Source organism: Rhinolophus sinicus, linkage group LG02 (assembly GCF_036562045.2).
Source record: "Rhinolophus sinicus isolate RSC01 linkage group LG02, ASM3656204v1, whole genome shotgun sequence".
NCBI classification, from domain to species: domain Eukaryota; kingdom Metazoa; phylum Chordata; class Mammalia; order Chiroptera; family Rhinolophidae; genus Rhinolophus; species Rhinolophus sinicus.
The window spans coordinates 114958237-114970422 of record NC_133752.1 but is presented as its reverse complement, the minus strand read 5'-3'; the positions used below and the strand labels follow the sequence as shown (position 1 = coordinate 114970422).

The following is a 12186-nucleotide window of genomic DNA, read 5'->3' as shown; positions in this document are numbered from 1 at the left end:
TCAACAATATAATTTGGAATTTGGCTGTGTTTTGACACGTACAAATAGCTTTTTGCTTTATGATATTCACATAACCTTTCTACACTGATAAACAGTACCTGCGCAGCACTCCTGAAGCAGGTAGCATCCTTACAACACAGCGCAGTTTCAAAAAGGAGGCGCACCTCAGCTCACTGAGCATTTCCCCCCAAACTCTCTACCACACTAGCTCACGCCAGGCTTTCCCCAGCCAAAATCTTATTTCATTCACACATGACCTGGGACCCATCACTTCCTCTTGGGCTGCTGAATCAGGCAGAGGCAGCCACAAAGGACAAGACAAATATTAGCTCTGAACTCTGAAATGACTGATTTTTTTGGCTGCTAAGCAAATGAACAGACTTTATACCTATGTGTTTTTTCTTTTCTTTTTTTAAATATTTGCCTTAGAATGGGCACCCATCTCCAAAGGCACTGAACCTGCATGTGGAAAAGTGTGTGGGATGCGTTCATATCCAGTATAACTTACTTCTCTGTGTCCACAGGATGCAGCCCTGCCTGCCTGGAGTTAATTAACTAGAGGACCTGATGGATAAATAGCACTGCATAAACTTCAACAGCTCTTTAATGTTCTTGACTAGGGACTTACTGAGTGGAGGAAAAGAGCTAAGGGGAGAGATTATAAAGAAGAATAAGAACACTGGAGATACAGAGACAGCTCCCAGGCAAACTGCTTTTCAGAGACATATCCAGTTCTGGTTTTAAGTGGCTCAGCACACCTTTGCTTCTGCCATACTAGGCGATCCTGGTTGTATATTCTCTTTTGCTCGTCCTCAGTTTCCTTCTTTGTGAAGTAGATGGCTGTATCCATTTTACCCCATTTCTCCTTTTCTCACATCCCTCTATGGAGGCTCCCACTGAAACATGTACTCAGAGATTTCTCAGTGGACTTCAATGTCTCCCATTTGGGACAAGAGAGGTATTAATCCCAGTGGCTTTTATTTGCCAGTGTGGCACTTTCAGAGATTTACAGAAGAGACAACCAAACACACAGAGAGTAACTCAAATGGAAACATATATATATATTTGTGTTTATATAAACAGCATATATATTTCAAAATAAGTATTTAGACATATACACATAGCCCTCTCTGTAACCCATTCACACACAGAGAATCATACAACTATAGAAATACCCGTGTAGGCAGCAGTGAACAGACAAGAAGATATGCAGGGTAACCGTTTACATAGCCACATCACCAACCAAGCAGACCCATGGTTGCTCTTGGATATTCTCCGTCATAGTTTCCCACTGTAAGAGATCAAGCCAGCCTTGACTTCTTCCACGCCCCGAGCCCCGATCTTCACCAGAGATCATGACTGCCAATCATGGAATACAAGGATCCAAACACACATTCATGGTGGTGCTGTGCCAGGTGTGGGGAACATTGAGAATAAGACAGTCTCTCCCACGACAGGCTCGTGTCTAGCAGAGGAAGAAGCAAATAGTCATAAATCCATGTGAGAAGTGCCATCACAGAAGTGTGTACAGGAAGCTGACTCCATTTCTGTCCTCCTGAACTCTGGACAAGAGGCAATTCTCCTCGTTCCTTCACAGGACAAAATGCAGGCCCAGAGGTGCCTGCTCAGTGCAGGTAGGCTGTAAGCCCTGATGTCTTCCACCCAACTCTCTGTAGGACGGCTCAGCCAGTATTAGTTCTCACATCCTGCCACTTAAGTCAGCTTCTCCCTCTTGCTCCTCAGGTATGTCTGGTGGTAGAAGTTGAAGAAAAGAGTGATGAGGCTGGGGTATACAGGAGGACAGCCATGGTGAATCCACCAAGAAAGGAGTACTCAGCAAAGAGACGGTAGGAGGAGTGGGCAGCAATGGCCACAAACTGATCCTGGGGGAAAGAAAGCCGGAGAAGAAAGCGATGGGAGAGGTGAGAAGCCATCTTCACACCCGGTCCCCTTCACCCCTCCATCTACCAGCAGGGGGCAGACCTCCTACAGTTCAGTCTTTCTCTTGGGAAAACAATGAAGCCTGGTGACGCCTGCTCCCATTTTTTCCTAACACATTTTTCTAAAAATCTTCCTGACCCCTCTCCTGGTTCTGGCTCCCCATTTGCCCCAATCCAACTACGTCATGCTGACACTGATGATGAACTCAATCCATCCCAAGTCTCCTGAGGGACACCTCAGCTATCACTACCATCTGGCAGTCAGGCTCCCCAAACCACAAGGCACCGGGGAATGGGTCATTTAGTGATCACAGGCTTATAGGATATTAGCACTCTGAGGTCGTCTAGCCCAGTTCCCTCATTTCACAGATGATAAGACTGAGGTCTGAAGCATGGAAGTCATTCGCTCCAGGTCCCACATCGTGTCAGGGAGAGTTGGTTCTAGGACTTGAAATGGTTGCTGAGACTGTTGCATGTTGGGCTACTAAGGAAGACCCAGGGATGAGAAAGGCTAGTTCATGGTCAGATATCAAGTTATTGGTGCAGCCAAAAATAGAACCCAGGCTCAGTCAAGGCCGCTGGAGCTACGGGGCCCTTTTCACCAGCTGTAGGGTGATAAGATGGCACTTTCACCACAGGTAGGGCTGCATGCTGAGACTCAGACTAGCCAGTCCTTAGCATAGGTACACACAGACATGAGCCAAAGAATTCAGCATCCTGACTACAGAGTGGGGAGGGGAGATCAAGGGAAATAAGTGGAGCTGGGCCTGGCTGTGCTTTGGGTTTTCTCTTTCACGTTCCAATCCTCTGCCCTGCAGAGAACACCTCTCTGCATCCTACAGGGAAAATCCTTGGGAAGGGTCTATCCTGAGGAAGTCTAGCAAGAGCCATCTCAGGTCATGATTTGGTCGTGGGATTAACAGGGGTGCTTATACCCTCCTCTGCATCCCCTGGGCTGATGGCTATCAGCACCTCCCACAGCCTCTTCCCCAGCAGCAGGGAGGGGTGGCCAGGAAGCTCTGAGGAGCAACAGGGAGCAGAGGCCTGATGTCATGGCCACAGAGAAGGGTAACCTTAGAGCCAAACAGTGATACTACAGGATGCACACCTCCCAAGCTGGAAACTCCGCCCAGCAGAGAGAGACCTGCCTCACAAGGGCCTAGGTAGGGCTGCCCTCTGCTGCGTCACGTACCTTGACCACCTGGCACATATTTGACTCCAGCCCACCAGTTGACGAGCATGATGTCATGGTCGTAGATGTGCTGAAAGGTGATGTGCTCTGGTTTCTCTCATAATGTAAAGAAGACCTGGAGAGGAAGAAAAGATAGTGTCAACTGTGGGGCCTTGTTTCTCTAGACTCTTCTCCTGAGACCTCAAGTACCAAGAAGGGAGTGGTTCTGTTTTACTAAAGGGGAGACTGAAACTCAAGGGAAATAACACTAGTCAAACACCTGTACAGTACCGTACCTACTGTGTGCCGGGTACTTTGTATGCATAAAAGAATCATAGAAACACTTACAATAATACTATATGATTTATACTTACTTCTATTTTACAGATGGGAAAACTCAGGCACAGAGAGGTTAAGTAACTTGCCCAAGGTTAAGTCACCCCCAAGGTAGGATAGGAGAGAACTCAGTTGTTGAACATTCAGCCTAGGACCCAGACAACCATAAGGTTCCAAACCATTCCAAAAGGTTCTCTCCTCTTACTCCATTTTGGTAAGGAATTGATAAAAAAGAGCCCCTTCCCTTTCCTCAGTACCCCCAAATCATGACCATGCCCCCCCCCCCCACACTCAATCCTGTGAGCCTTCTGGTTTCATAAGCAGGGTTTCTTCTCCTCATTAACACTTAAGGACAGCTTTTGCTGTCTGATGACCCTTGCCACATAATATTAATTTTTAAAAATGTATTTATCTTTCATTTTCATGTACCCTGGAACCTGGTTGCTAATGGGGCAAATGCCTACTTTTATGCAGGTGCATGGGTGAAGTGTGGGGGCCCGTGGGAGCCTGTGGCGCTGAGAAGCTGCATCGGTGAGCGTCCTTCCTCCACCAGGTACTGGGACCAAGGCTTTGCTCTGACATCAGCCTCAGCCGCGGCCTCCTGGGCAAATCCTGAGGACATCCGACAGGGAGGCTGGAGGGAAGTGTTCACACAGGACACTGCACGTACACCACCCCAAGCCCAGAAGACAGAGGAAACTCAGCACAAGCGCCTAAGAGCTTACCGGGATGGGTCAAGCAACTCAAAGGCCTTTGAGAAGAAGCGTTATCAGCACACGCTCGCCATCTGCTGGGAAGGAAGGGGGAGTGCAGTCAGACCTCTGTCCTAGGGCGCAGTCCACTCTGGCTTCAGCCCCAGTACTCACTGTTCTGAGCCGCCCACTGCTCCCGTAGTGCCCACCTGTCTGCAGGAAGACGCCTGTTAACACAGGAAAGAGGGGAGGAGCTATTGGAGTGATAACAGAAGGACTCTCCAAACGCGCCCAGGCCGCAGCCGTGCAATCTAAGGAGTATAAGGATCACCTGGGATCTTGTTTGTTGAAAAGCAGATTCTTCTTCAGCGTGCTGGCGGTGGGACATGCGCTTCTGCATGTTCAACAAGCTGCCAGGCGGTGCTGATGCTGCCGGCCCGGGACCAGATGTTAGCTCGTTGCTCAACATACCTGATTCAGCATCCCAATCACTCCTGGGGAACTTGTCAAGCCTCCGCTAGATATTTTGCTGCAAGGAAACCTTTCTTTCTGCTTCCAGTTGAGACAGAGAACAGCTAAAAATACTGAAATATCTACCCCTTAGCCAGCGCTCAGTGTGTGCCAGGCCCAGGGCTAAACACTTTCATACATTATCTAGTTTAATCTTCTGTCACCTGTTTCCTTTTACAAAGTAGACACTATGATCCCCATTTTATAGAAAAGAACACTGAGGCCCATCAAAGGTAAGTAGGCAACCCATGGTCACATAGCAAGTAACTGGCAGAGGTGAGATTCAAGCTGAGGCCTTCTGAGCCTGTGCTGACCCAGTGGGTTCACTTCCACTGGCAGCCATACCCTCATGCGAAGCTCACCTGGGCTGCAGTCGTTGGCTGGCAGAAATAGCTGGAGTTCGCCAGAAGCGAGGTGGCCACAAACTAGGAGGGAGGGAAAAGGAAAAGACCAAGTCATGAAGCCTGCTCCCACTGTGGCAAGACTTGACTGGTCAGGGCCCGAAGGGCTAATACCTCCTCCGGTCATGTTCTGGAAACCACCATCCTTCCCAACCTCATTGACACTTGGTGAGTGATTGCTAATCAGATAAACTCCACAGAGTGGCCAGATCAGAGGCTGGGACTTGCATACATCTTGCTGGTCTCCAGCATTTTTAATCTAGACAAATCTGGACTGCAAACCCACATTGGGCACCTGCTAGGTGTGAGACTCTAAGCGAGGTGCTAAAGTGTTGGAGGGGACACAGAGCTGTACACACCTCAGCCCTGCCCCCAGGGAGCTTGAAGCCTCACTGAGGATGTAGGAAACAGTCCTCACCTTTACGGTTGGGGCCCGATGAACAGTAGGAAATAGGAGGTTGGAGATAGAAGCCGGTATCGGACTGGAGAACGAGGAGGCCTTGGGCACACAGAGGGAGGGAGAGGAAGCCCCATGCCAGGAGAAGAGTGCTTGGTGCCTGGACATCTCTTAGCTCACCGGGGACCAGTGAGAGAGCAGCGGGACTGTAATGGGGTCTCTACTAGGGGAGGAGCAGCCCCAGAAGCAGAGACAGAGAGGAGAACCGGTTGACAAGGGGTCGTGAAGCCTGTTTTAAGGAGCTTGAATTTTATCATTTATTTAATCATTTGACAACGATGTGTCAAAGGGTACCAAGCCCTTCATACGAGGTCTGGTCTGAGCACAGAGCCACCTCGATAAAAGAAAGAGACAAAAATCCCTACCTGGAGCGACTCTACATTCTGGTCATATAAGCAAGGGGAGCTACGCAGGACTTCTGAGCAGGAAGCTGATCTGGGCATGGCTGGTTTTCAGAGGATTATGGTGGCAGCAGAGTAATTTGTCACCACAATTAAATGACAAGTTCTTTAAGGCATGTCTCATGTCTCACAAGTTATTTGCATTTCCACATGATACCAGACATTATGCTGGGCCAGTCTTTAAAAAGATAAGTAAGATGTGGCCCTGCCTTTGAAGCACTTACTGTTTGGAGAGGAGACAGACAAATATGCAAATAATGAGACAGAGGGATGAAAGGGGGGCTGATTTGTAGTGTTTGCCAATTCCTATGGTGTAAATTCTCCCTCTGTGGCTGATTTCAAGCTACTGAGGGGAAGTTACTGAAGCTGCGAGATGGAGTTGGGAGAGGCACACCATCAGTTGCTTGCCAGCTGGTGGAGTCTGTCCCCATCCACCACAGAGAGTAGAGGTGAAAACCCAAGGATGGAAACAAACAACCTGACCTTGGGAAGTCAGGGAAGTTTCATGACAGGTGACAATGGCCTGAGTCTACAGGATGTGCATGAATTTGTCCTGGCCCCAGGGAAGAACAGAATTTCTGGGAGAAGAACAGTCATGTGCCAAGGCCCGCTGCCTGATAAGCTTGGCTGTGAGGTAAGTAAGCAGGGCTGCTGAGGGAGCAGAGGGAGGTGAGGCTGGAAAGGAAAGCTGAGGCCAGAACAGGCTGTGGAAAGCCTCATATGCCCGCTCAGCGGAGGAGTCTTACCTCAGCCCCAGCTGGCAGGGAAGCCACACAGGCAGAGGCCCGCAGACAGAGGCCCATCCATTTGGTGTTTTGGGAGGATGGTATGTCAGCAGTGCAGAGGGTGGACCGTTATATCTCAATACAATGAAGGAAGGGAGACCAATCCATGAGGGAGAGAAGGTGAAAGAGGTGTAGTGTCAGCACCTGCTACTTCAGGCTGCTCCCCTTACCTCCTCCCTGCTAGCGCTGTGGTGGAAGGGGAGAAGCTGCAGTGCAAGCTCAGGGTGCCTTGCCATGTGCTAACTTACTGTACCCCTCTGTGCCTCCTGACAGCACTGTCATGAGGATTAGAAAAGCAGATCCTCAGAACATGCTCAGAGCAGCGTGCCCCACCATAACGAATGTTGACGAGTATGAACACTCCCTTTGAAAAGCTCTCCCCACACCCTGAGCCTTGGCTCAGAGCCTGGGTCTCTGCGTCTCCTGCCTGTCCCTGGAGCATACTTTCTGTTGCCCTGCTCTCACTGAATTGTAGTCGCCTGTTTCCACAGCCATCTCCCCTCTTCGACGTGAGCTCCTGGAGGGCAAGGGTGCCTCACCCAGCAGTGATTCTGTGGGTCCTGCCACAGCCTGGCATGAAGTACATGCCCCGTGCACACTTGCTGAATGATGACGTGCCGAGAGCGGGCGTCTGCAAGGGACACCAGCTTGGGGGCAGAGATTAACGGAGAAACAGGTGCAGATAGAAACAGGAGGTAGTGGGGGCTTCTTTTAGGTGGGAGGGGGCTGATGAATTCTGATCTTACTTGTCACTGACCTGGACGTTTCCAATTAAGGAAGAGGAAAATGGGAGCTGGTAAGTGAAATAAGTCAGACAGAGGAAGACAAATACTATATGATTTCACTTATATGTATAGAATAGAATCTAAAGAACTGAATAAATGAGCAAAGTAAGCAGAAATACTCTCAGAGATATAGAGGAAAAACTGATGGTTGCTAGATGGGAGGGAGGTGGGATGAGGGAGACGGAGAAGGGATTAGAAAGCACAAGCGGTAGCTACAATATTGCCACGGGGATATGAAAGACAGTTTGGGGAATACAATCAATAATGTTGTAAAGATTTTGTAGGGTGTCAGATGGGCACTTGTCTTATTAGGGAGACCACTTCATGGATGGTGTAGGTGCTTGACCACTGCAGTGTGCACCTGAAGCTAAATAATAATCAATGTCAACTATAATTTCATATATATATATATATATATAGTCACAGGGTGTGGAGCACAGCACAGGGAATAGAGTCAATGGAATTGTAACAGCTACATACGATGTCAGAGGGATAATAGATTGGGGGTGGGGGGGTTATCACTTTGTGAGCGGTGCAAATGTCTAACCATTACATTGTTTTGTACACCTGAAAGTAATAAAAAGAAAGAAAAAGAAAAACAAAAATGGGAGCTGGTAACAGGGAATGAATGGTGTCTCTACAGGGAAGACAGCAGAGCCAAAGAGGAAACAGAACCCCGCTCCTACCTGTGTCCCCATCAAGGCTTTCCAGCTTTCTGCATAGGAAGATCATGGTTTTATTTATCTCCTGAGCACCCCAAAAAGGAAGAGACCCTAGAACCCTGCAGGACCGCCACCAGCCTTACCTCATAAGAGATGTATCCTGAGAGAACTGCAAGGCCCAGGTTGTAGGTGGCGAGGGATCCTGTCAGCCTGAGAGGCTCCAGTTGGGACATGATGTGAGGGTCTGCCACCCCCAGGAGAAGACAGAAGACAAAGAGGAGGGTGACAGGAAGTGGCGAGTGTGTCAGGAACCAGGAATTGTGCTCGGGTCTAGAAAAGCCAAGGGGAAGGGCGGACAGTAGAGCTGGCCACATGCCCACCTGCCCCCAAGCCCTCCCTTTAGCCAACTCCTCGCCCGCTTGTCAGCAACCCCTGTGCCTCAGAAAGTCTGACACCAGACTGAAGAAACAAATGAGAGCTCCTGTCAGATGACACCATCTGCTACCTCCATTTTCTAAGTCCCCGGAGTGTTTATTCCAGAGATTTCTCTGGGCACTGGCCCTCGTGGGCACCTGTAAGTAAAAGCAGAGCTTGTGTCTCCTCCAACCCTCCCTTACTCTCTCCCTCCCTCACAGCATGGCCAGCTGAGGTCTCCAGTACCCTCCCCCTACCCATGACCACCAGCTTCCTGGCCTCCCTACTCTCCCTCCCTGCCTTGGACATTGGATGACCACCTGCTGTGCACCTTTGGGGAGACTTCATTGCCTATAACTTTGGTCCAATCCTCACACCCTCTGTCGCTCCATTTGGGATCGCCAGCCTCTGCATTTTCCCCCAGATTGCAGGGACCAAGGGACATGCATATTGTGCACCAAGAAGGGGGAGGGGCAGAGAGGCACAGAGCTCTGATTTCCCTCTTACCTGGCTCCCCGCCTCTCACTGAGGCCCACCACACCTAGGCCCTCCATGGCTGAACTTACCCTGTCTGTGCTCCTCCGGTCAGTGACTGACGCTGCTCTGGCCACGCAGGTTTGAGGCTGGTGGTGGGTCCCAGTAATAGGTCCTCTGGGCTCCAGGGTGTAGGGTATCACCCATGCATGGTCACCATCTACTCCTGTGTTCTGATCTGTGCTGTGGATGGCCCGCAGCCCGAGCCCCTGCACACGCACTCACATACCCTCACACTTACACACTGGTGACCAGGAACTGAGGCTGAAGTCCACACTCTGCCATTCTCACTGCCCCGGGGAGAACGAGAAGCAGAGGTAGGCTTGGTGGGTGGAGGACACTCGGAGGCAAAGGATGACGGCAGCGGCTCCGGAGAGGGTGGGAGAAAGTCAGCATGGTCAGTACCCACGGAGAGGCAGGCTGCCCGTCCCCCCTTAGCATCTGCTTAACCTGTGCCCCCCACTCTACATTCTGGGCAAAGGCGACCCTCTCAGAGAAGCAGGTGTGCATGGGACACCACACATCTCATGCCTTCTCGGGGTAGGCCTCTTCCTCTTGTCTCAGGTTCAAGTCTTCTTCCCCCGACCCCCTTCCCATGTGGTTAAGTATTAAGTGTATCTCTTTCTGAAGCTGCCTTTTCCTCACACGTCCTCTAGCCCTCTGCTCACCAGCAGGCTAAAGGAGCATTGGGGGAATCAAATTACCACCTGAATCTATCAGCCGTGCCTAACGAGAGGCAATTAAACTGGCTGTTTGCCCAATAACCTCTCTTAGGCAGACCCTTTTCCTCTTCATGAGATACAGGGCAAAGAACCAACGTTAGAAGCCAGATGGCTGTGTGACTGGCCAGTGCCCATGTGCTAGGTCTCACTCCACAGGGATTCCAGGGCAGCTCCCAGAGCCAGGCTCTTTAGAGCGCAGTGCCTCAGTCTCTCCTCTGAGTGGTCCTGAGCCCGGGATTATCCATGTTCATGGCCACGGGGATTCAGAAGAGGCTTGAAGAAAGAGAAAACGTGGGATCCTCCCCGTCATGAGGTTGTGGTTTAGAACGTGCTGGCCATATATGCCTGCTTCCAAGCCTGTGCGTTGGCACGAGCTGCCAGGACCCTCAGTGAGCCCCTGCCTTTCTCACCATCTGGGAAAGTGTCCTCGCCTCCCATGTAGGTCACAAGCCATTTCCTATAGAATCGAGTCAAAAGGATTCTGCTGGGACTTCAAGTTTGCTGTTTCTCCAGCCAGACCCTCCCACCCACAGCCCAGTGTGCTACTTCTGCCACTGCTGTGATTTTGGTGTCCCTGACCTCCCAGGCACAGCCACACCCAGCTCCATGTCTGTGACTGGCCTCACTTCCCTCCACCCTCCACTTCCTCTGCCACAGAGCTTCTCACTCGCCCTTCCCTCCCCCACAACAGGCGCGGTCTGTACCTCAGAGGTCAGCTTGTGAGTTCGGGTATCCAGAGAAGATGGCAAACTACTGTGGGAAATGACCCCACACTGCATTTTACAGGCTGATGGAAACCCTAGGTGACATCAGGAAGATGTAAACACAGGATGTAAAGGTGGTCATTACTCTGCTGGCAGCTCTCACCTGTGTCTTCATAATACCAACCCCTCACGTATAGAGAGCCTCACTCTTGTTGGGGGAGAACCGTGGAAAATCCCCTATAAAGGACATGAGACCTCAAGACACCCCTTATGCCTGGGAAGCAGGTGGGATCAAGAGTACGGGACTATGAATTTAGGCAAGACTCACAAGTCTGGTGCCCTTTCTCCAAGCTTGGCACATATGTGCTGTGAGGAAGGAGTCCACTTATCACCTCGGATGCTCCCTGCACCTTGTTAAACGCCCCTTGGGTTTACAGATCATTAGCTCATGGAGATTGGGTAAAGGCTTGTCTTTCAATGTCTCACAACTGTACAACAAGATGGTGACTGGGTGTCACTATAGATTCCTTCTGTCCCAATAAAAGGCGTAAGAATCTCACCCTTTCCTCAGTTACGCATCACGAGGGCCTGTCTGCCCTCAGTGGGAGAGCTAAGCCACTTCTGGGGCTGTGAGGTGAGACAGGATGCTCCCTGAGGGCAGAGGGCTGTAAATCCCATGCATGAAACATAGCTTGTACACTTCCATACCTATAACATAACAACAGCTAGGTTGTTAAGTCTACCACATGCCAAACACTGTTCGAATCACCATACACCCGCTAACAGATGGAACCCTCCAACCACATGAGGGAGGTATTGTTGACACCCCCTTTTACTGAGGGGGCAACTGAGACAGAGAAGTTAAGTAATTTTTCTAGCATCATACAGCTCCTAAGTAGCAGGGCCAGGATTCAAATCCAGGCATTCTGGCTCCAGAGCCCATAAGCTTACTGCCCCTTCAATCTCTTGGTGCATCATGGTTTATTGTATTGGGGTGAAAAAGAATCAAAGTGTGGCCTGGCCCAACAAGAAGAGAAAGCTCCAATTTATGAGTCAAAATACAAATTTTCTTATTGCTTCTCACAGTAATTTTGTGGAACTAGCAATAAAAGGCAATCTCCCTCCCTCCCTCCTTCCCTCCCTCCTTTCTTTTCTTTCTTCCTTCCTTCTTCCCTCCTTCCCTCCTTTCCTCTTTCCTTCTTGATGTTCATCCAGTCACCTAGAGCAGACCAGGTGTTTTTAGATCCTTGGGATTCATAGCAGAGGTCTCAGCAATCTCTATGTGGGGAAGGAGAGGCCCCTGGAAAATGGCCAGGTCCCCACCCCCATCTGAACCAAAGAAGGTTCTCTTCTCCTTTCTCTCTGTCTCCCCTCACAAGATTTTATTGGAATAGAAGAATACCACTGCTTTTCCAAAAACATTAAACATGAATGAAGTTGAATAATACTGAATGTCAACTATAATTATATATATACAGTCACAGGATGTGGAGCACAGCATAGGGAATAGAGTCAATGGAATTGTAACAGCTATATACGATGTCAGAGGGGCAATAGACTGGGGGAGGGGGGTTATCACTTTGTGAGGGGTGAAAATGTCTAATTATTAAATTGTTTTGTACACCTGAAACTAATAAAAAAAGAATAAAGATGATATTGAGACTTAAATAAA

The 12186-nt window shown here is 49.7% G+C and overlaps 1 non-coding gene across 16 annotated transcripts; it reads right to left on the bottom strand.

The window, feature by feature from the left end:
- Positions 1-1036: 1036 nt before the first annotated feature.
- LOC109438633 (uncharacterized) lies at positions 1037-11634 on the bottom strand. 16 transcript variants are annotated; one of them, XR_012493839.1, is made up of 5 exons: positions 6655-11634; positions 5012-5074; positions 3912-4668; positions 3133-3247; positions 1037-1883 (listed from the first exon to the last, which is right to left on the bottom strand). It is a non-coding gene; the product is annotated as an uncharacterized LOC109438633 (transcript). The 16 variants fall into 16 exon arrangements; XR_012493846.1 differs by having other exon boundaries at positions 3912-4568; XR_012493840.1 differs by having other exon boundaries at positions 8284-11634.
- Positions 11635-12186: the final 552 nt, after the last annotated feature.